The sequence below is a fragment of the Echinops telfairi genome, unplaced genomic scaffold, assembly GCF_000313985.2.
Source record: "Echinops telfairi isolate 266 unplaced genomic scaffold, ASM31398v2 ScPeMD7_7468;HRSCAF=8506_0, whole genome shotgun sequence".
Lineage (NCBI taxonomy): Eukaryota > Metazoa > Chordata > Mammalia > Afrosoricida > Tenrecidae > Echinops > Echinops telfairi.
Genome location: NW_022111369.1, coordinates 19617219 through 19642989, shown reverse-complemented (window position 1 = coordinate 19642989; position 25771 = coordinate 19617219). Strand labels below are relative to the sequence as shown.

Below are 25771 nucleotides of genomic sequence, written 5' to 3'. Positions count from 1 at the left end.
AAGTGAGGCATCAACTAAGTCCACAGGGTTAAAGCACACCTGTGTAACCCAAGGATTATAAATAATAAAAATCCAAATTTGGAAGAGGGAACAATAGCAGAGTTTAAAGTATAAACACCCGCTTTGCAGAATGCTAGTGGAGCCTCAGTGGTGCAGTAGTTACACTTTGGGCAGCAGTCGGAAATCACCAGCCACTGCAAAGCAGAAAGGTGAAGCTTTCTGCTCCTGTAAGCATTTACAGTCTTGGAAACTCACAGGAGTTCTATGAGGTCTTACAGCGTCCTTATGAATCAGCAATAGCACCATGGCCACAAAGTGATGGATGACAGTGGAAGCCCAAAACCCATGTTCAGGGTCCCCGCATGGAGTTAGCCTCCAGTCCAGGATGTGACTAGCCTTGCTATCAGACAGAGAGCATTGTAAAGCTGATTATGGCAGATAGAGTTAGGTTAAAACATAAAACCTTATCATTTGATCCACTTTAAAGTTGTTTCACTTTTAATATTTTCTGCTTTCCTTTCAAATGAGGTTTTTCTCTGTATATTTTTGTCATTGTTGGACTGTGTGTGTGAGTTTTGTATAATTTTCTGCATATGAAATCCAGAATGGATAAATATCCAGACAGTAACTGGATTAATAATTACCTAAGGGCATGAAAAGAGAGGGTGGAGGGAAATGGAGAGCTAACGAGCATAAGAAGAAAATGTTCTGAAATAAATGTGGGTGATGATTACACAATTCTTTTTAATATAATTGAATGGATGAATTGTAGGATGTGTGAATGTGAATTATATGCCAATAAAATATTTTCTTTAAAAAAGCTGAGAAAAGCTGAAAACCATCAAAGAACTAAAGGGTGAAAGCTACATGTTATTTTCCTAAATGAACAGACTAGTCAACAAAGTTGTTCTGTAAAGTACCAGAGAGGTGTTTTATTTTGTTGTGAGGTTTTCCCGGTCATGTGGTTTCTTTTGTATCCACTCAGCTCTACTATTGTTGTATAAAGAATCATGTAAATAAAGATCATGACTACATTCCAGTAAGATGTTAATCTTCAAACACTGAAATTTAAATTCCATATAATTTGTCACGAAATAATATTCTTTGATTTTTTTTCTTTTTTCTTAAAAATTCAAAAAGCGTTCTTAGCCCATGGCCATACAAAAATATTTTTGTGGTGAGTAGATATTAATTTGCCAACCCCTAAAGATCTGAAAGAAGTCTAGTAGTAATATTTCCTTTCATCTACTTTCTCACTATCATGAAAATATTTCTAATTATATATGCTAAGGAAGACAATAACAACACTGCCATCAAGTCTACTCTGACTCACAGGTACCCTATGGCATAGCCAAAAACTTCCCCTGTGGGTTTCCAAGGCCATAATCTTTATGGGAGCAGACGGGTAGAGTTGAACTTGACCTTGTGGTTAGAAGCTCAATGCATAACCTACTAGGTCAGCAGTACTCCTCATATAGTAGATGTGCTTTAGAAAAATCTGTTCTCTGTATCTATTCTGCTCTGTAAGAAAGGCTTACATATAAAGTCATGTTTTCCAATCTCTCGCTGGCAGATTCACTACAAGGGGCTTCAAATAAAGAGGAAACAGTGTCGCTGAATTTTGTTTTTAAGTTTCAAAAAAGTACTTGGAAAAGTAATGTGAAGAATCATCCATACTTACCAATATTAAACAATCATACTCACTAATATTAAAATTATCTTGTTTTAATATAGCTTAAAATATTAGAAGTTTGTAGCCATGATAAAACTGAAGAGACAAAACCCTTTAAACCTTAGACATGTATTTGTGCATACTACCTTTAAAGTAAAAGTTCCTGCATATTTTTCTTATTCCATATTACTATATGAATGTATTATATTCACCTATTGTTCACAGTTTTATTCAATATCTTCTGCTAACAAATCACCTCAAGCAAAATTATATGCCAAAAAAGTGGGAAGAACTTCAAGTAAGAAATAGCTCAATTTGAATTAATGAAATGAAATAATTAAAATAAATGTAACTTATTATTTTATTAATGTAAGCGTAAGTAAAAAAACCCTTTGACAATTTATTTTACATAGAGTGAACATACATCCCAGTTGGCCTGGGACAGTGCCAAATTACAACTCTTGTTCTTGGGGTAATTATTCATACTGCCCCATAGCACTCCAATAAACATATCCATGTGAAAAATGAGCTGCATGGCCACCATAACACTGGAAAACATATGCGACCATTTTGTAGTTTATTTGCTGATCATTCCATTTTTTAAGCTCTTAAGAGAAATCTAATTCTGATATTTTTCTTCCAGAAAAACGATATGTGATTTTTTTGTGTGTGAAATTTTTCATTGTAGTATGTGAACTCAAATTTAGTAGGCTTTTCTCTAAGAATTTTGAGTGCTAAGCTGAGGGTAATTTTTTCCAGATAGGTTATAAATAGCAGACACAGTCTGTCAAGTACACTAGACATAGTATCACCATGATACTCCTCATGTGTTATTTTGTCATGTTGAAATCCTATAAGACCATCAAGTTTTTCTAAAGCAAATTCTAAAATGGAGTGAGATAAAACTAATGAGTACAAATTCTCAGTAACTCAACAACTCAACAACTCCAGTAGGAATTAAGTGTTATTATAATTGCACAGCCAAAATGTTATCTTCGACAGTGTCTTTGAAAAAAGCCCCCTGTCATCAAGAGACCCTACAGGACAAAGGAGAACTGCTTCTTAGGTGGCACATCTTCACAGGAGCCAACAGCCATATTTTCCTCCTGTGAAGGGGCTGGTGGTTCCAATGGCCAACTTACTTGTTAGCAAGTCCATCACTTAGCCATTGTGCCACTAGACGGTGTAGTCCTTGAAAATTCTAGTTGTACTACTTTGTACCAACCAGTCCCGTTATCTTATTCCAATCAGCACCTTCCACAAGGTACTAAAAACTCAAGAGGTGAATTCCTTTTGAAAGCACTTGGTCTCTTAAAAGTTCTATTTTGCATTTTGGAGACAATTTGCCATCCTATAGTCAGAATTTATTGACAGTATGTAGATTTTTAAACTAATTTTCAGACTAAAAATCATCCACATTTCCAAAAACCAAGTGAAATGAGGAGTGAAAAAATAGAGTAAAATTAGGAAAGCATAGTTTGCAAGAGAAGTAAAACAAGTATATAATAGGCAAAATGCTATCTTAAGTATATCCCCCCTTGAATTTAAACAACATCTCGAGAACAAATTTGACACACTGAAGAATAATGAAAGAAGATCTGATGAGCTGTAGGATGAAATCAAGAACATCATACTTGACAAACACAAAAACTCAGTTCCATTGAATCTGTTTGACTTATAGCAGCCAGACAGGCAGGGGGTTTCCAAGGCTAATTTTCTTTCAATTTTAATACTCCTAGTGAATTAACTTTATTATTTTTATTTTTATAACTAAATACTTTTATTGGAGGCTCTAAGAGCTCTTATCACAATCCATACATTCATCCATTGTGTCTAGCACATGTGTACATATGTTGCCATCATCAATTTCAAAGCATTTTCTTTATACTTGAGTCCTTGATATCAGATCCTCATTTGTCCCCACCCTCCCTTCCTCATGGACCCTTGATAAATTATAAATTATTATTTTCATATCTTACATCTCCCACTGTCTGTTGTTCACCTCCCTGGGAGGGGGTTATATTTCAATCCTTGTGATCGATTCCCACGTTCTCTCCCCACATTCCTCTTACTATCCTGGTATCACTATTCTCATTATTGGTGATGAGGGGTTTGTCTGTACTGGATACCCTGAGTTGTGGGCTCTTGTCTGTAGCAGTATGCATGTTCTGGTCTAGTCAGATATGTAAGGTAGAATTGAGGTCATGAGAGTGGTGGGAAGGAAGCATTAAAGAACTAGAGGAAAGTTGTTGCATCAGTGCTATACTTTACTCTGACTGGTTCATCTCATCCTTGTGACCCTTCTGTGTGGGTATGTCCAATTGTCTACAGAAGGGCTTTGGGTCTCCACCCGGCACCCCCCACTCCCCACTCACATTGGTATGATTTTGTTCTCGGTCTTAGATAACTGATACCTGATCCCATCAATCCTCATGATCACACAGGGTGGTATGCTTCTTCCATGTGGACTTTGTTGCTTACCTGCTAGATGGCTGCCTGTTTATCTTCAAGCCTTTAAGACCCCAGACACTATATCTTTTGATAGCTAAGCACCATCAGCTTTCTTCAACACATCTGCTTATGCACCCTTTGTTCATGACATTTGCTTATGCACCCATTTTGTCTTCAGTGATCATGTCGGGAAGGTGAGCATCACAGAATGCCAGGTTATTAGAACAAAGTGTTCTTGCATTGAGGAAATACTTGAGTAGAGGCCCAAGGTCCATCTGCTACCTTAATACCTAACTTATAAATGTAAGTACATAGATATATTTCCCTATCGTTATATATATTTACATATGTACATGCCTGTATTTAGACCTCAAAAGAAGAAATGCCCATAAATAATTCCAGGTCTGTTTTTTAACCTTCAGGAGTGTTTTCCAGTCAAGTCTTAAGGTGTGCCACTCTCTGTCCCCAAAGCCTATTTTTGGTAATCCCTGGGGACTTCATTGCTTTGCTGCTCTGTTGCATGTCCTTAGTGTTTGCCCCCGTATGATGGGGTCAGATCAGACACAATTCCCGCACTGAGTCTCCAGTATTGTCCCCCACAGTGCTATGGTTCAGTGAGGGACATCGTGTCTAGTGGTGGGGCTGGTCCTATGGTCCTCTCTGTGCATGGGCTGCTTTGAGTAGGAATATCATCCTCGGGGCTTGGTGGGCAGGCTGTGTTCCACTCTCTTTCTTCGTTTCTCCTGTGTGCTCTCATCAGAAGTACACCTCTCCCCAAGCTGTAGGTTCAGTGCTGTCCTCTGAAGTGCATTCTTCTGGGGGAGGGGTCCCATATAGTTGGGATTGGGGCCAGCCCCGCAGACCTCTCTCTCTATTGGTTTCCTGCTACATTCCGGTATGTTGCATTTACATCTTGGCACACCGGGTTAAAGCCAAGACTAATTCTTTATGGGAGTAGAAAGTGTCATCTTTCTTCCTGAAGAAAGTATAGGGTCATTTAAAAGATGTGCAGTAAATAAAAGACCAAGTGGATGTCAGAAGAGACTAAGAAACTTGCTCTTGAACATAAACTAGCCAAAGCAAATAAGAAGAAGTGATGAAGGGAAAGAACTGCACAGAAATTTTCAAAGAGGAACACGAGAAGACAAAGTATAGTAGTGAAAAGTGCAAAGACCGAGAGCAAGAAACCAAAAAGGAAGAACACATACAGAATGCCTTAAACTGAAAGGGCTAGTGGCGGAGGGTGGGGAATCAAACTTCAAGTTGCAACGCTGAAGACTGTTTTAGTAAAAATATTGAACACTGTAGGAAGAATAAAAAGAAGATGGAAGGAATACATAGTCACTGTACCAAAAAGAATTGGTCGACATTTAAGCAATTCAAGAGGTAACAGATGATCAATAACCAAAAATATGGAAGGAAAAATACACACTGCACTGATGCATTAGTGAAAAATTCACCCACTGCCAGAAAGTTGATTCTAACTCATAACAACACTATAGGTCAGAATAGAGCTGCTTGTGTGGATTTCAAAGGATATAACAATGTGAAATAAGGCTCCAAAATGGACCAAACAACAGAAACATTTCAAAAAGCTTATCAAGTGTTGTTGTTGTTGTTGTTGCATACCATCTAGTTGGTTCTGACCCAAAGAGATCTTATGCTTAACAGAACAACACACTGCCCAGTACTATGCCATGTGCACAATTGTTCCTCTGCTTGTGACCATTGCTGCCGCCACTGAGTCAAGCCATCATGTTGAGAACCTTCCTTTCTTTTTGATGCTCTTCTACTTTACCATGATGACCTCTTCCAGAGACTAGTCTTTCCTGACAACATAGCCAAAGTATGAAAGAAAAAAAATCCTCCCCATCCTTGCCTCCAAGGAGAACCCTGGTCATACTTCTTCAAAGACAGGTTTGTTTGTCCTTTTGGGAGTCCATGTTACTTTCAATAGACTGCACCAGCACCACAATTCAAATGCACCTGTTCTTCTTTGGTCTTCCATATTCATTGTCCAACTCTCCCATGCATAGGAAGCAATGGAAAATACCATGGTTTGGTTCAGATGCACCTAAGTGCTCAAAGTAAAATCCCGGCCTTGAAACACTCTAATGAAACCTTATGCAGCAGATTTACCCAGTGCAATGCATCTTTTGATCTCTTGACTGCTGCTTCAACCTTTTCTGTAGTGAGGATTTTGGTCTTCTTTATGGTGAGTTGTAATCCATACTGAAGGCTGTAATCGTTGATCTCCATCAAGTGCTTCAAGTCCTCCTCACTTTCAGAAAGCAAGATTATGCAATCTGCATATCACAGGTTGTTAATAAGCCTTCCTCCCTCACTGCATTCTTCTTCATATAATGCAGCTTCTCTGATGATTTGCTCAGCATACAGACTAAATAAATATGGGGAGAGGATACATAGGTGACTATGCTTAAGGTGAGTAAAAAATAAAATGTTATAAATCCAGGTTTTTCCTTATCTTTAAATCTCAAAACCCAATCTTTTGGGGGGCAACCTTTAGGGGAAAGGGATATGCTTCCTTAGTTTTATGGCTTTATTATCTAATATATGTATAAAAAATCTTTAGATAGTCTCTCATATGTAAAATATTCTAAAGCCCAAGTAAAGGGCTGGATACGATGTCTCTCTAAGAAAGTCAAGTCTGATCTCTAAAGACGTATTGATAACTTAAATCAGGGTCTAATACATAAAATCCTGAAAAACATCGTGCTTTACTTACTGGTTTATGGAAAGCAACATCATAGTTCAAGGGGAGCGTTATGCTTACATTGTATCCCGGAGTATTCTTTCCTACTGTAAGTATTTATCAGCATCTGTTCTGCTACGGAGTTATCTTTATCTACTCTGGCATAAACCGATTTTCCACAGACATATTGCATTTTCTTTTCTCTAGTAGTATAAATTGTCTATTTCCTTAATAAAAAAGATGTATTTCATATTGCCTTCATTTCTCTTCATCTTTATTTGATGAATTTATAAAATATTTGGCACTAAAGAATATACTGTCGCCATGTGTATATTTAAATTTAACCAAATCCTTTCTTTAGAGATCAGCAAAGCTTCTATTTTAATTTATATTTACTGTCCTCCCTGAATATGCAACAGACTCATCAAAAGGTCTCTTTTTTATTCTTAAAAATGATACACTGTGAAAGTGGTACAAAATCTCCCCAGTGTTTATGTGTTTCTGTATTTGTCATGATCTTTAGTTTTGAATATTTAAATGTGTTAGGTAGCAGAGTCTGATGAGAGGTGAATAATTATTTATAGCATAGGCATTCAAATCAAATGAATAATGAAAAGCTTAAACTCTGGCATCAATTAACTATTTAGTTCATGGTTTTGTCCACCTATTGGGTTAAATAGCATTCCCTAAATATCTATTGGCGGAGCCCTGGTGGTGTAGTGGTTACACCCGCGGCTGCCACATGCAAGGTAAGTAGTTGGGGGGCTTTCTACTCCTGTACAGAGTTACCATCTCAGAGAGCCCCTGAGTCACTATACAACAGCACGACTTCCTGCCAGTGAGTCTGGAGCTTGACGTTGAGAAGTGTTTATCAGATTGCTTGTAATCTGATTTTTTCCTCCCCTATCCTTTCTTTTGTCTCTATTCTTTTTCCCCCATACAAATCTCAATTTTCTCTCCTTGATCTCTCTGCACAGAGCTAGTTCAATGCATGCTCCTTCTTGAAAGACATGACGTGAATAAATCACTAGGCAACATGTTCTGCCTTGGAACATTTTGATGCTTTATTACTGAGAAATCATCAAGTAAATTAAAATACTAAAATATAAAGGGAATATTCCCTATCTACATTGCATATAGATTGTATCAATTCCCTGTGTCTTTCAGCAAATTATTTTGCTTCATATTTTCCAAAGAAAATAGGGTCTGCTAGTATTTTTTATATTGTTTTGTTAGGGGCTCATAAAAACTCTTATCACAATCCATACAAACATCAATTGTTTAAAGCACATTTGTACATTCATTGCCCTCATCATTCTCAAAACATTTCCTATCCACCTAAGCCCCTGGAGTCTGCTAGTATTAATGCCCTCAATGCCTTTTTACTTTTCCCCATTCTATGAAGCAGAAGGTATTTCTACATTTCTATTTTCCTCCTTTTAATTCCAGTGGAAAAGAATTGATAAATAGTCCCAAAAAAGACTATTTTACATAATATCTTCTTAAATATCTATCTGATCATGACATCACTTCCCTCTTCTATAAGCTTGTCTCCTTTTGGTAAATATAGCTTTCAGTCTAGCAAGGGAAGCAAAGAAATCAAAATACATTAGCAACCACTGATGAACTTAAATCAAGCCAATCATTCATTATGGCTACTATACAAATATAGTCCAACATTCAAAGCCCCTGGACTTTGCTCCAATCAGTTAAAAATTAGGTGAAAGACATTAAAAAATATGAATTTACAGATATTTCATATACACCGACTACAGTCACATTACGTGTAATGACCGTGAAGCAGAAGACTCTGTACTGTCTTTTTATTTAAGATTCTAGCGCAGCTCCTCATTATCTCATTTTTTCATCTTTCATTTCTAACAAAAACTTTTGCAAACTCCTTCCAGACCTTCCCTCAAAATTGTGTTAATTAGATTGTGGGCAACTCTACTTCTAATTACGCTTACTTCAATTGCATATGCATTTTCTCATTTTGCTGTCATTAACACTAGAATGAGTGCCATGCTTAGCAATTAGGTGAATGTTCTCCATGAGATTGAATTTCAAGTGCAATTTTGACTTAGGTTTGTGGTCACACAAAAAGCACATACTTTACAAATAAATCCTTGAAATATTGATTATGTCAATCAATGCCTCCTAGAATTTAATGAATAACACCTAATTTATACTTCTGAACTAATATATACCCCTAGCCCAATAGATCTTTTCTGATTAAATTACTAATATTGTCTTACATAATAAAAATCACCTAGCTCAAAAATGTCAAGCTTCTAAACAAATGTGTGTATGATTTTTTTTTTTTTGGTCACTGAGTTCACTGAATCTGTGGAGTGTGTTTATTTCGCTAGCTTCTCGCTCATATTCACTAGGACATAGATAGAGTAAGGAGCCCTAACGGCATAGTCGTCTCTTCGCCAGCGCACCAAAGATGAGGTTGTCTGCTCCCAAAAAGATCACCGCTCCAGAGATCCAATGAGTCAGAACCCACTGATGGCACTCCTCCCAACAGATCTGTTCATTCTTCCCGAAGCTCCTACATATTAAATAGTCTCCACCGACACCAATTAGTTTTCAGTTGTCCTTATATTTTCCTCCTTTCCACACACACAGGCGGATTAAAAATAGCATTAAAATAAGTTGGGTCAAGTATACTTCAGTCCTCAAAGTGACCTTACTAGCAGAGACAGAGCAAAGCTCAAGGACCTTCATTTGCTGATGGAGCTCAACTGAAATGAGTTAGAAACATCCACAACCCTCCACTGGGATAGGTGAAATACAAATCTAGGAAAATTGGAAGCTGTCAAAAATCAAATGGAACACATAAGACCAATACCTTGGGCATTGGTGAGCTGAAATAGACTGGTTTGGGCCATTTTCACTCAGATAGTCATATGGTTTAGTATTCTAAGAATGCAAATGCAAGTGAAATTATATCATATTTATCATCATAAACAATATTTCAAGATCTATCTTAGTACAATTCAGTCTGTGATAGTATAATATCTATATGTTTACATCAGGTCCCTATGAACCAGAAGCAAGATGTCAACTAACAACAACTCTTTCCTGAAAAATTCTATGCTCTTTGATTTAAACTAGCTGGAAAAGGCTTTTTGAACATCCTTGAGGGATTCAAGTCCATTTATTCCATGTCACACCAGTGGTTTTGCCGTCTAGAGTGACTTTTATGAGTTTCACAAGTCACTGGCACTATCTGGATAACTACCTACTGGATTTCATTTCTTAGTGAAATAGAGGGAAGACTTTTATTATTGTCTATTGTTAAGATTTTCATTGAAATTTTCTTTTTAACAAAGCATAAACTACTGTAGTCATCATTTCATCTTCAAAAGGTAAAAAAAATGAGAGACAAATTAGGAAGGTTTAAGCACACATGAAGTTCTGGATATCACACAAAGGAGCTGTATAGGGAAGAATTAGCTTTATTCAGAGTCATTTGGCCTTGGTCCTGGATTCTTGAGAGGTAAACTTTAAACCATTGAAAATCCCTGAGTGATGGCAATGTCACTTTTATTCTTGGTGGGCTCTGGGACTACATGTTCATGCTGGCAGAGGTGATTCAAGATGGGGAATGGACTTGCAAAAAAAATACTATGTGACTAGGGATTTTGAAACTTAAACAACAGGAAGGGAGAAAGCTAGAGGTTGAGTTCAATCAGATTGCTTCAGGCACAGCATCCGTTTGTTGAAACATTTCAATTGATATCCCTTCTCTTCCTGGAGCCTTTATTGCCAATGACTTCAGTGGAGCGTGGACTTCCTTTAGTACCATTGGTTCTTGATCATAGGCTATCTCTTGACATGGTTGAACATATACCAGTTTATTTTGATTTTCAGACCATGTATATTTGTGCCATCCTTTTTTATGCTTCCTACATCATTCAATGTTTTGCCCATAGAACCCTCCAGTACTTTGGTTCTAGGCCTGGATTTTTCTTCAGTTCTTTCTGCTTGAGAAATGCTGGGCATGGTCTTTTGTGGCTTTCTAATTCCACATTCTTGAACATATCGTTATGCTTTACTGGGTCTTCTTGAGCCTCCTTTGTACTCTACACTTACTCAAAAAAGACAGTTAGGGCAGTGGGAAGTTTCAATGGTATCACAGGAACAGAGACTTTGAAATGGGCTTGCCCAACTATTCTAGCCCACCAGGAATAGTCGAGTCCTCTTTGCCCCTTTGCCTTCTGCTGGAGCTGGATCTTGTGTCTGTCTGGTCCTCGAACTCTTGTGGCACCTGCCTGATCCCATAGCCATCAGCAGACTACCTATGGTGAATTCATGTAGCTGACTTTGACTTCATTCACCTCCATGCCTGCCACCTCTGCTTTGTCATCCTGCTTCCCGTTTGTTAGCAGTCACATGTCAGGAGCAACTCTGCTTGAACCAGACGGGATTACTAACTTCTACAATGGCACAAACCATTTCTTGATAGACAGTTCTCTCTATGTACAAACGCATACAAGTGTCACAGTGTTTGCTCCTCTAGAGAGCCCAACCTCCCACATCAAGGGTGGAGTTTTTAGTGCAGTACATAACGGAGAATAGAATTTCTATCCTCAAGGCAGACAAGGCAAATGGAAATCAGAATGCAGTGGAGAGAAATGAGATCTATAAATAACTTCATTTTGAACAAGCTTTTCTCCTTTTTCGTTTTATTTTGTTTCAGGGAGGTCTATTAACCATCTGCATTAATATCCTAATCCTGCAACACCCAAATACCACAAACTGTGTGTCCTACGAGAACAGAAATGTATTGTCTTACAGTTCTGGAGGTAGATGTTGTCAGTTGTCATGAAGTTGAGTTTAAATTATGGAAGCCAATTATGTGCAGAACAGTACTGCTCCCTCATATTTACAAGTCTATGACTAAGCAGAGGCAGAAAAACAGGCCTCTTTTAGAAGGAGCTTCCAAGTGAGTTAAAATTACCAACCTATAAACAAGGAGTTGAGTGTTTAACTGTATGGATTATAGGGGAAGGTCTTCTTTGCATTTTCTGGGAGTATCAGGCATCCCTTGACATTGCTTGGCTTATAGATGCATCATCATGTGGCCATCTTCCTCTGTGTGCCTATCAACATCTCTTTTCTTCCTTTATAAGACACCACTCTGATTTTAAGACACCTTTATAAGACACCATTCAGAATCCACCCTACTCCAGTATTATTTCATGCTATATTAACTGACAGCATCCACAGTGATCATATTTTCAAACAAAGTCACACTCACAGGAACCAGGGGACTTCAACATAAATCTGGGGTGTTGGCACAATTCAATCTAAAGAAATCTGCCCACTAGCCCCTCCAAAGTCATATAATTCTAACCTGCACAGTACGTTCATACCATCAATAGCACAACAAGTCTAACTCAATTATGATGATCAATTTTGCACCAAATTGGCTAGACCAGGGTTAGCAAACTGTGGCTCTCATGCCATATGTGATTCTTTTGGTATGTACAATTGACTCTGAAGTAAAACTGAAAAAAATTGACAGATATTATTCAGATAATTTTTTATTTAATTTGTTTGTAAAAATACAATTATGGCTGTTAAGTAATTTTTAAATTGTTGTGAGGGATGGGATTGGCTAGATCATAACTCCTAGGGGCTTGATCAGAAGCAGTCTAGTTGTCGCTGGAGTAGATACATATGGTTAAATCAATTGGCCTTTGGTAGAATTGATTACTTTCCATGAATCATAATTTAATCACTTTCAATAACATGACCAAATGTAATCAATCAGCTGACAAAGAATTTCCTTAGGGTAGGCTCTGCCTTCAGGCTCTAAATCTATAATGGTTAAAACTCTCACCGGACTCTTCACGTTGACCTGCACATCTTGGGACTGAAACTTACAGCCTGTTTCCTGATATGCAGGTTCTTGACTTGCCTGCCCTCCACCATCATCTGAGGCAATATATAGCTCTGTTTCTCATGTTCCTAACTGGATACTATTTGAGCATCAATCCTAAGTCCAAAATCTCACATTTGACATCCTTTAAATTAGTTATAGGAATGGTCCCTCCTGGGGCAAAAGTCCTTTTTATTTTTGAACCTGTGGAACCTAGAATACAAGTTATCTTCAAAATACAACGGTGATACAAAAATAGGATAACCATTTCCATTCTAAAATGGAGATGCTGGAGAGAAAAAATAGATAGTGGGTCCAAAATAACTCTGAAACTCAGAAGTGAGAATTCCATTAGATTCCAAGATGTGAAAATAAATCTTTCTCCACAAGGTCCACCAGAGTAGTGATGCTCACCTTCTGTATTCTGGGTTGCATCCCTATCCCAAAGATCTATCTGGGAAGTGACTCCATTCTCCTGGGAACTTTAATCCTTTTCTTGAAGAACAATACATGCTCACAGCTGAGTAGCCCGTTGCCCATTTCCTGCCTATTGAAGCCCAGTAGTCTGCAAGTCTCACTTCACTCATCTTGGTTTTGTCCCCTTCCATCTTCCAACAATTCTCTTTGCTAAAATAATTTATCCGACCCATAAGCCATATACCTAATCTCTTTAGCAGTGTTCCCAAGTTCTTTCTGCGCTCTGTGCCCTCCGCTGCTAAAATTTTTACAATATGGATAGTCTGAGGATCTTCTGGATTTCAGAGTCCAGTTCCTTTTTTATGTTGGTCAGATAATTCCTCAATTTATCTTGTTCCTCTCAAAATGTTTTCCAAGATAAGTATTTAAGTTCCTCACTTATAAAGTCAAACCATTCAAGTATAATTCCGATATGTTTTTGTCACTTTGTAACAAGGACCTCACATTTTTGCAATATGTAACAATATAATATGTTTAACTTCCCTTTAAAATCTCATCAGAAACACATTTAATATCAGCGTTTCTAGCAACAACGGTTGAGGACAAGAGCTTGTACCACAGCTCCCCTCACTTCTCGCTGCTGCCTCATAAAAGCATCTTTAATGTCTATAAATGTGCCAACAGTTTCTTCAAAGTAATTTAGGTTTTTATTATCAAGCACCTCCCACCTTTTCATATATTTGTTAGAAAATCAACCTTCTCTCCAATGGAAAAATCTCCATTACTCTCCGAGGGCTACTGTAACAAAATAACATAAACTGTGGCTTTGGCAAGCAGAAATTCATCGTCTCATACTTCTTGAAGCTAGTAGCTTGAATTTAAGGAATTGGCAGGGCTATATTCTTTATCTTTTCTAGGGTAACATTATCCCTTACCTCTTCTAAGTATTTCACTAGGAATATGTAGTGATGCTATGTGGAATATCTTTATGGTTACATGTGGGAAAAAGATATTTTAGGTAGCTAGCTTAGGAACAGGCAGTTGTCCCTCCCATACCTGAAAAGGTCCCCATAGAGGAGGTTGGAAATAACCATTAAAAACCTATGAAGACCCCAAACTGAGCATGTTCATGCTCAAGCCTACAAGCCAAGTGGGAGGTACACCTGGGAGAGCCAAACTAGGCACAGGCTCATGACAACACCCAGGTGGGCATAACGCAGCCAATGGGGTCAACCAATACCATCAAACATGCCTTCCCCCAACCAGGGGGTGAGCTAGAATAAAGGCATGGAACACACGCAGGGATGTTCTCTTCTTACCCTGCTCCTGGTAAGAATTAGATAAAGGGGGAGGGTGTCCCTTCCCCACGAGCGTGCACATGTGCCCACTCCAGTCCTACTTGGGGCCCACATCCTCTTGGCCCACATGCTCTCAGCCTCTAGGTTTCTTGGGCTTCTGGCCTCCCGGGATTCCCCCCACCCCCAAGATCCGCATGTGTGGGTGCTATTTTCCATGTGGTTGTTCTGGCCAAATTATGAAGCCCTGGGAACCGATTACAAGGAACTATATGCGACCTCCTCCCTGGGGGACAGACAACCGAAAAGTGGGTGAAGGGAGACGTCGGACAGGGCAAGATATGACAAAATACCAATTTATAAACTATCAAGGGCTCATGAGGGAGGGGGGAGCAGGGAGGGAGGGGAAAAATGAGGACCTAATGTCGGGGGTTTAAGTGGAGAGAAAATGTTTTGAGAATGATTGTACAAATGCGCTTAACACAATTGATGTGTGTATGGATTGTGATAACAGTTGTATGAGCCCCTAATAAAATGTTTTAAAAAAATTATGAAGCCCTTTGAGACAGTAAAACCTGAAACTTGTCCTGTCCTTCATAAAAACCCACTTGAATTACAATTCAGCATGAATTCTTTCATTGTGCAAAGCCAAGAACCAACCCCAGAAACCTAACAATGTTAATGCCTTTAAATGTAATCACATTTAAAAATTAATTCCAGAATCAATTCATAAAATACATTCGTAAGAGAGGGTTGGGGAAGGGAAGAAAAATAACCACATATATGGAATGTTTAATAGTTTATTGTTGTTTTCATTTCTTGAAATGGGTTCTGTAAATATATATAGTATGCCTTTTTTTTTTATCCCTAAATATTCCTTATCCCTCAAACCTAAATGGTCTGAGTGGATTTAAGAAAAAAAAGAGGAAAAGTAAAATTGAAATGGACTTGGAGCCTTTACTGACAATTCCATCGCAAACAAACAAAAAGGAAAAGATATGACTTTAGAACCACTCTACCAGTTTCACTAGGTGTCGAATGATGACTGGGATTACCAGAAGCTAGGAGAGATAAGAAACAATCTTCTTCTAAGAGTCTTGGGAAGGAACATTTCCCTGTTAACAGTCAGAATTTAAACAGTCACACTATATTTATTGTCTCGGAAGTTACTCAATTTGTGTCACTTTGTGAGAGCAGGCCAAAGAAATGATCACACTATGCAAATGATGAAATATTGAAAAATCACTTGGAAAAGATCAGAAGTTTGTCAGAGAAATGTAAGTTAAATACATACATTTGGAAGTTAAAGCTAATAGTGAAAACTGCACTAAAATTTCCCTTTAGCTATGGCTTTTTTTTTTTTGGAAGGGAGGGGTAATTTTTTTTATTAAACATAGGCATTTTTTACTGAGAAAAAAATTTGGTTTAACTTAGGAAAAGTGAACATGCTAAACGTCATATTTTGTTTACTACTAATCATAATTGTTTTTGACATTCTATAACATAACAATAAGAATAAAATGCAATTTGTTTTTAAGCTTGTGTGCCATCTATAGAGCAAAAGAACACAGAGTTCATACAGAGGCTGTTTAATGTAAAAATACTAAACTATAAAAATAAAAGTATGAGATGTGAAAAAGTTCTGCATCATACACTAAGGAGCCTTGGTGGCACAGTTGGATAAACATTGAGCTCCTAACCACAAGGTTAGAGGATCAAACTCACCAGGCACTCTACGGAAGGAAAAATGAGGCTAACTGTCCACCAAAAGATACACAGTCCAGTCTAGGGGCTCTCCAGCTCCCAGAGATGCTATGGGTGGCTCATGCCCCAGAACATCCAGGTACCTTAGAACCCTGTTTGGGTCCCCCACACAGGGTCCTCTGTCACTTGTGAAGCAAGATGCTGAGGTGCAGTCTGGCGAGCCAAGACGCACAAACCAGACAACTACAAGAAGCTCTCATAAAGGTGGAGAAGCATTTTGTAGAGCTGAGCCAAATTTTTGCTGCTTATGTACAGAAAACTGACAAGACTATGAGACAAACCATATCTCCTAGGGAATTAAATCAATTTAAAGCAGGGCCAGCAATCCTACTGATGAGTTTGTCAAACTTCAGGATTATAGACAAGCAGAGGTTTAAACACTTGAAGCCAAAGTAGTCAAACCTTTGAGAGTTTCTGGGACCATTGTGAAAACAAAGCAGGACGACCTCAAAGCAACATTAACAGAAGAAATTACGAAGCTAAATAGTTAACCTTGTTGGAAAGAACACATCAGTGAAACCCATATAATTGACATATTACTTCACAGGCAGAAACTGAATTTCAGAGAGTGACAATGTATGCTTACCAAATGATTCATCATCTGGAGGAAACTATTGACAACATTGAAAAACAGAAAATACAGGGTATAAAGAATATATTTTCAAATTTTATCATAATTTAAAAAATCATTTCACAGCAAATTTATAGTTCTATACAGCTGCCTAACAAAATACTCAAAAGATAGATGAGGAAGATTTAAATGTTTTCTGGAACTCCTAGAATCCATCAGATTATTCATCTCATTTAGATATTATAAGAGCAAATTCAAAATCACCTCTTCAGAGATCACTGTCAGCTAAGTGTGTATCTGGAACAAACCATGTATCTGCCTGCCGACTCAGAAAAAATCAACAAACAGATATTGAAGATGAAGAACTGGACACTACAAAAGAAAATTAATTTCCTTGAGATGAATTGACATTTATATCTTCATCTTAAAATGGCTCCAAAACCAGGTATACTGAATTGTAAAGCTTTATTCTCGCCTGATATATGGATATGCTACTGGAAATGTAAAATTAATAAAAGGAAATGTTTTCTGACGAAAAATAAAGAGAAGGTTGGTTCAAAGGTGGCATCCAGGTAGAATCACCACAAAGTACTCCTGCTGTTAGATTGGAAAATTAAGAGGTCAGAATGCCAATAGTAGGGAGGCAAGGTGCCAGACTTAGCATTCAAGTGTACTAGAGTCTGTGCTACAGAACTTCCCCTGCGAATTTCACCCATGGAGCTATTCAGAGTCTTGCTAAAACACTGTAAGTTCACCATATGTGTCTAAAAGAGCCACTAATCCCTCACTAGGTCCAGCAGGACATCATCCGCCACCCCTGCCTGCACCCAACATGCAAGACCCACAGCCTGCAGTAGTTTCCCCAGACTGCTATCTAACAGTGGTCATAATCTCAGGCTCATGGAGAGCCTCTGAGAATTGGCCACTAGGGCTCACACCAAAGGTCTCCTTTCGTCAACCCTCACCACTCCTGCATTTGTGGGCTTTGTACCTCCTCTCCCCAGCCAGAAACAGAGTGACTGCATCAGCCATCCCCTTTCCCCATCTGCTCAGATCCCTGCCTGCCAGAGTGGGTAACAACAGATAATTAGACACTAATTTCCTGCAATAGGAGAGCCCCTAGGATATTTACCCATGGGAGAGCATACACTCCCATAGCACAGCCCGTGTACCTGTGCAGGATGGAGCAGGGGGTGATGCAGAAGAGCAGCCAGGGCAATTCAGTCCCACTGGGGCCCAAACCCACTTGGATAACCTGATCTTCCTTCTCAGGGGGACAGAATGTCACAAGCCCCTTACCAGGACACCTAACAAGCCCATTATATAATAAAAAAAAAAAAACACCTTATAAAACACTTTCACTCCAAGGCTGGGTTCCTTTATGTAACCTTGCACATAAACCATCCAAAACCTGGTACATTAACATAGCTTTAATATAACAAAACAGCCAGATAGCAGATCCCCTGAGCATAGGCTACAGAGCTTTAGCATAACAAAAAGGAAAAGTCAACAAGAGCTGAAAGCCCTAACCCAGACCAAAAACCTGGTTCTACCAGTATTGTTCTTGACAAAGAGTGTCTGAAAGACTTTCAATAGCAGCCAGAACCAGTTCCCATCCAATGTGTAACCCCAGACTTGCAGCACCCAAACAAGGCCACCCCTGGACCCACAGCTACACCATCAGCCATCCCTGGACCAGCACTGCAGTTTGCCAACCACTGTCAACATAAATCCATGCCCAGAAGCTTCCTTCCAACACTCTGGTACATTCATACAATGGAGCACTGTGCATCCCTACAAAGCAGTGATGGACGCATGAAGCACATTGTTGCAGGGGAAGACTTGGAGGAAATTATACTATGCAAAGGAAGCCAAGCACAAAAGGACAAGTACAACATGAGTCCACTGAGGCAGGCTTAAAAAGCAGAAGGGGCATTGGGGAAAAGCCACTAAATGCATAAATACCCAGGCCAAGGCCCAAGTACTCTTGCAGGGGCAGACCCAACCCAAAGATGCATATGGCAGACAACTAAAAAGGAAGGGAAATGAAAAAAAAAAAAAAAAGAGGGCGTGAACAGTTGAGGAACAGAGCAGTAACCCACCCACAGGGAGCATATCTCCAACGGAAAGGGAGAGAAGAATCAGACCTCAACCTAGTAAGCAAGCCTTGAGGGCAACATACCAGCATAAAGCTGCGAACTAATAGAAAGATCTGTGGGGCCAGCTACAATCCCAATTAAGTCAACCCCCTTGCCAGAAGGTTGCACCACTGAAGATACAGCCTGGGGAGTGTGGCAGGTCTGCCCAGACCACACAGGAACAAACTAAGAGGGAGGGAGGGAGAGAGAGAGAGAGAGAGAACAACTGCATCCTGGCCCTCTAAGCCCCTAGGACAACACTTCTGCTGGGAGCAGCTGGGCACAGAGAGGACTGTAAAGCCAGGCCCCGACCACCACCCCATAAGACACAACATTCCCTCACTGACCCACAGCGCTGCAGGGGACAGCACTAGAGACACAGGGAGGGAATTGTGCCCGGTTTGACCTCACCACCCCATAGTGGGGTGAAACATGCAGGGAGTGCAACAGAGCAGCAAGGGGAGCAAAGCAGCAAAGTCCCTGAGGAATCCGGAAAATAGACTTCAGATTTGGAGGGCAGGGCTTGGCACTCATCAGACTAGATCGGAAAAAATAAGGCTCAGCGGACAGACCTGGAACTCTTACAGGCCCTTTTCCCGGTCCTACTTTTCATGTCTATCTATGTAAGATAGGCAAGATAAACAATTCTGAGGAGAAAACAATGGGATCAAAGTTTCTAGGCAAGCAGGGGAGGGGGGACGAGGGAGAAAGAGAGGGGGGAGCCAACAAACCTAGGGATAAGGGAACAAGAAGAGCTCTAAAGTAGATGGCAAGGAAGGTGTAGAATGCCCGGTGGGGTTTTAGCAAGGGCAATGTAGCTGAGAGGAATTACTGAGAGCTGAATGAAGGTCAAACATGGGATAGAAAGAAAGTAAAAGGAAATAGAGGAAAGAACTAGGAGGCAAAAGGCATTTATAGAGGTATAAAAACAGGCATGTATATATGTAAACATATTAATATATAATGATAGGGATATAGGCCTATGTACATATATTTATATTTAAGTATTAAGGAAGCAGATGGACATGGGGCCTATACTCAAGTCCTCCCTTCATGCAAGAACACTTTGTTCTAATAACTGACATTCTGTGATGCTCACTTTCCTGACAGAGTCTCTGAAGTCCGAATGGGTACATAAGAAAAATTTGGTGAAAAATGCTGATGGTGCCCAGCTATTAGAAGATATAGCATCTGGGGGTCTTAAAGGTTTGAAGATAAACAAGTGGCTATCTAGTAGGGAAGCAACAAAGCCCACATGGAAATAGCACAAACAGCCTGTGTGATCCCAAGGTGTTAATGGGATCAGGGATCAGGCATCAGAAGACCCAAAACAAACTATCATATCTATGTGAATATCAATTTGAATGAGAGAAGGCCTGAAGCCACCTGTAGAAAATTGTAGACAACTGGACAGCTGGACATCCTCTCATAGAAAGGTCACAAGGAAGGGCTGAGCCAGTCAGGGTACAGTACAGCACTGACAAAACACACAACATTTCTCTGGTTCTTTAATACTTCCTTCCTCCCATGATCATGATCCCAATTCTACCTTACAAATCTGACCAGACTAGTACAGATAAGAGCTCCAACACACAGAATCTAGGACAGATAACCCTCACGAACAATGATGGGAGTAGTGATACCACGAAGGTATGGGAAGGTGAGAGAAGAAGGGAGAGAAAGGGGGAAGAATTTCAATAATCAAAGTATAACTACTCCCACCCTCTACTCAGGGGGATGAACAACAGAAATGTGGGTGAAGCAGATGGTATAAGATATGAATATAGTAATAATTTATGATTTATCAAAGGTTCATGAAGGTGGGAGTGTGGGGGAGAGAGGGGAAAAAGAGCTGATACTAAGGGCTCAAGTAGAAAGAAAATGTTTTTAAAATGATGATGGCAGCATATGTACAAATGCACTTGATACATTTGATGTATAGAAAAGAGCTGTAAGACCCTCCAATAAAATTATTTGTTTTAAAAAATATATAGTTGATAAGGTTCCATTGAGCTTCAAGTCAATAGTAATGTGTTTGGTTTTGGCATATCGTACTTTAAGACTAAGACAATGAATATTTGGAAAGGGAACGCCCTGTCCTTCCTAAGACCAGGCAAGGGAATTCAGATTTACTTGGGGAAGGTAGTTCAACCTATTAAATGACAAATATATATATTTTTTATTTGCTCGTCTAGTGCTATTCTACAGTTGCTGGGCAAGCAGCTACCACCCCTCTTGTACAAAAGGGGAATAGGTGGGGCATAGATGGACCATAGATAATAGATGAAGTCGCCAGGATGCAGACACATAAAGGGAGGAAATGGGCACCGCGAAAGTTGAAGGACAGTGTAAAACAAAGCACTGCCAGCAGTCAAGTATCAACAGCATAGAATCTCACTCTTCTTGCCCAACATCACACCATTCAATATTTTTTCACTAATATGTTATTGTTTTTGTTAGGTGCCAACAAGTCAGTTCCAACTCATAGCAACCTCATGTACAAAAGAGCAAGGCAATGTCTGGTCCTGCTCCATTCTCAATTGTTTTTCTTACCTTGAGCCCAGTGTAGCAGCCCCTGTGTCAGTCTATCTCCTGGAGAGTTCGTCTCTTTTCACTTCCTTTCCACCTTACCAAGCATGATGTCCTTTTTCAAGGCCTGGTCCCTCCTGATATGTTCATCAGTACATAAGGCAGTCTCCCAGCTTCAATTTTAAGGAGCATTCTGAGTGCAATTTTTCCAAGACAGTTTTGTTTGCTCTTCTGATACTCCTTAGTCTTACTAATATTCTTCACCTACACCATAATTTGAATAAACAGATACATTTTCTGTATTTGTTATCCAGTGTCCAACTTTCACACACATATGAGTCTATTGAAATTACCATAACTTGTACTACTATGTTTGTTTACCATGGCACAGTTCACAATAGCAAGAAGTTGTAAACATCCCAGATAGCCTTGAGTAGAATAATATATAAAAACACTTTGGTACCTACCCAAGATAGTACATCACTGAAAAATGATGATGAAACATGATTCACGTTGTGTTATGGACGGACCTGGAGAGCATCCTAAAAGGATATTCATTGTAGGAGACCACCACTATATGGATAAAAACTAAGACGAAGGCTTACAAACAAAGGGAACAGATTTTGGAGCTTGCCAAAGGGGAAGGGCAAGGAAGAGAAGATGAAGTAACAAACTAGAGGGTTGACAGGTGTTTACTTTGGTGAAAGGGATGATGGAGGGATGATGGGATACAGGAAGGAAAAGAGAAATTAGGTGTGGGGTTGGTGAGTGATTTAAATTGTTGAGGTGGTGGTATGAAATGTAAACCCGTCCACCTATTTCAGAATTTTTAAAAACCATAATTACAAAAGATATCATGGCTCTATGCTTCTTGTATTGTTCTATATTTTGCCTATGGAATATATTTTTATTGATATTAATTGGGATTAATACATATATCAAATCATTCAATCATGTCCAGTAGAATTGCACATGTGCTACCATAATCAGTTTTCAAACATTCTTTTTGTATGTGGACCCCTTGACATCATCACCCCGTCACTCTGCCACCACCTCTGTGTCTCTCTCCCCACAAAACCTTTATTCCACTTGCTGATCTGTAGGTTCATTGGTCCTGGTTTTCATACCTCAAAAAATGAAAAAAATATATACTGCAATTTCAAGAGGGTAACCCCCAATGTCATCACAGTCCTGACATACCCCCTAGTATGTACCAAACAAAAAACAAACAAGCAAAACCATACAACCCCCAAATATGTAAGATTTTGGAAACCAGACGAGCTCTGAGTTGTGCAGCGATTTACTATAAAGGGGCCTGCTGTTATAAACACAAATAATTGAAGAACTGCACTCTCCTGACATAATCTACAGGGTAGCTATGGCTGGTAGATTTGAGATATCCCTCACACATCCCAAACACCACAACCTACAGAACCTGCTTCCTACAACTCAATAACACCCACTCTCCTCTAACTTACCAATTGAAAATGTATCACCCATAACCCTCTTCGCCAACTCATTAGAAATTAACACACTTAACAGGAAGTTTTCCTCAGATTAACACTACTACCTAAAACATACTCCCAAGTACCTACCGTATATACTCGTGTATATGCCGACTTTTTCAACACATTTTTATTGCAGTTTTTGTGGTAAAATTAGGTGCCTTGGCTGATATTCGGGTCAGCTTATACTCGAGTATAGACAGTATTATCATATTTCTCCTATTCAACCAATTAACACGCCCTCATTATCTAGACACAATACCTTTTCCAGCATCTGGCTGATCTTCCCCTAAACTAGAGAGCCAGCCCACCTTCCTACAAATGACAGCAGCCAATGCCGCGCCTCACTGCACCCACACTGTGACGCAGACAGCAGCCAACACCAGCAGCTATCACACAGAATGAAGAGAAACAAATGGCAAGGACTGAAGATGAGCCAAACCCAACAGTTTACACACAAGAAGCAGCCCTTGAATTGCCCATAGAATCTTTCAACATTGCAACTTCAAGCTCGAATTTTTTTCCCTTCGGTTCATCCTTTTAATTTTTCTAACTCTAGGTTTTTGCACATTTCATTATAATGTTTTACTTTGACTTCTAAAGCTGCCCTTTGAAATTTTCTGTTCAGCTCTTTGATTTTATCATTCCTTTCATTGGACTTGGCTACTCCATGATTAAGAGCAAGTTTCAGAGTCTTATCTGACATCCACTTGACCTTTTCATTCTTTCCTGTCTTTTTAACAATCTCCCCCTTCCCAGAAAAATAATGTATATCACAAGTGTGGCACACGGAGCCACAGAGAAGCTAACCAATCCAGTTGACCATCGAGGTTTAGATGCTAGACCAATCTCATGAGATTGCCAGACCAAAGAGGCAAGGAGCAGGAAGCAAAAGGGCCAGGCCAGGTGGTGGTGAAGATGGGGACAGCAGCAGTTACAGTGAATGGAAGCTGGGAAGATGGCTTAAGGGGCAGCTGTGGTAACTGTTGTCAGTTAACCCAGGGGGCAGCTGCAGTGTTCCCAATGTCACAACACAGCTGTCATTGGTGTTCAATGGTTAAATCTGTTGAGACATCCTCAAAATTCAAGTGGGCTATGCTCAAGGTCTATTTCAGCTCTCAGGAACTTGTTTTAATTCTTTTCCCCAACTTTAATTTGAACTTACATATGAGCAATTGATAGTCTGTTGCACAGACAGTTTTTGGCTGCTGATATTGGGCTTCTCCATTGCTTCTTCCACAGCGAAGTCAATTTGATTCCTGTGCATTCTATCTGGTAAACTCCATGCAAATATTTGCCATTCACATTGTTAAAAAAGAGTGTTTGTGATAAACAAGTTATAGGTCTTGCAAAATTCTATCATGTGATTTACAGCTTAATTTCTATCACTTTTTAATTTATTGTATTCCTTTGTTCAATTTACAGAGTCCAGAAATCGTTCTTTTGACAATTTTATAGACTTTCACACTTACTTTTGAGGGAACGGATCTGCTAACCCTCTGAGTCGTTCCACAAGTCCTGGCACCAAATGGTTATTAAATTAGACACCTTTTGTATTCAAATAACATGTTCATTCTATAGTAAAAATATGAATTATTTAGTGTTTACTTCTCTTTAACCCATCAAGTATGAGAATAAAGAAAAATTAAGGTATCTTAAAAAGGAATTTATTTCCAAATTATCTTTAAGACACCTATTATAAAATAAACTTCATAGCCATGAGGCATTTATGTAGTCAATAAATATATCTTCCATATGCCTCTCTTAGTTTATATTTCTTAATTTCAAGTTAACTCTTAATTTTCTTTCAGAAGGAAAAAACTTCTGTACTTTTCCCTTCTTTGAACTCAGTATATAATTCTATGATTGACAGAAATACGATGGTACTTTCAGTCATACATTTATTTGATCTGGCAGTAAAATTATAGTTGATGTGATTTCTAGCATTGGCATTGAAATAACTATCATTATTATAAGCGTGCATTCAAAGTCCATTTCATGAAGAAAATGCTCACATACCTATAGGAATTGAGAACTTGAAAGGTAAAATGATTCAGTGGTAAGTACAACCTTTAGTAACATTATATTCTAATCACATACTAAAAAGCAGCAAAGAGACTGAGATTGTTGGGTTTTTTCTGTTACCTATTAATGTGGTTTAATTCAAAAAAGCAAATAAAGCTTGAAACTTATGTCAATGATATTGCAACCCTTAATCAAAATTGAAAAACATATTTTATTATCAGAATTGCTGAATATTAAAAGCAAAATAATTCATACTTAGCTGAATAATCATTTTGAAATTACTGTCTCCTATTAAAGGAATTAAAAATTGTAGGATAAAAAAAGTACCCATTCATCTTTTAATGAGTATTTTATACTTTTCTTTGAAACATTCAATTAAAGAACAAAAAAAGCCTCCAAATTTAAATGTATATTAAGTACTAGTGTGGCAGTTATACAACCTGGTGTCAATTTGAGACTGGAGAGGATTAAGAATATAGGGGTGGGGTCTAACCTGTCAATCCAGGGATAGCCAATGAGATCTCTGTGTGGGCATGGTTTTCTCCTGAGGATTCTGAGAATTGAAGTATTTCCTCCTTGGAGGCAGGAGACACACACACATTCTCTCTCTCTAGTGCCCTGAACTGGAGAAGCCATATCAGGCCTACCCTGATCGAACCAGACCTCTGAAGCTGGAGAAGCCACATAGAGACCCCTGCAAGCACTGAGATGCTTACAACATCACTGGATCCCAAGATTTTCTACCCACTGGCCTGTGATCATCCTGAATTGGGCATCATTGCATGTGTTAAGTGAGTG

At 39.0% G+C, this 25771-nt stretch overlaps 1 protein-coding gene and 1 pseudogene across 1 annotated transcript in view; one reads left to right on the top strand and one right to left on the bottom strand.

The window, feature by feature from the left end:
• Positions 1 to 25771, bottom strand: part of STPG2 (sperm tail PG-rich repeat containing 2) — a 583185-nt gene that overhangs the window by 297122 nt on the left and 260292 nt on the right. The gene's annotated exons all lie outside the window — the stretch shown is intronic.
• LOC105978666 lies at positions 16344 to 17165 on the top strand (annotated as a pseudogene).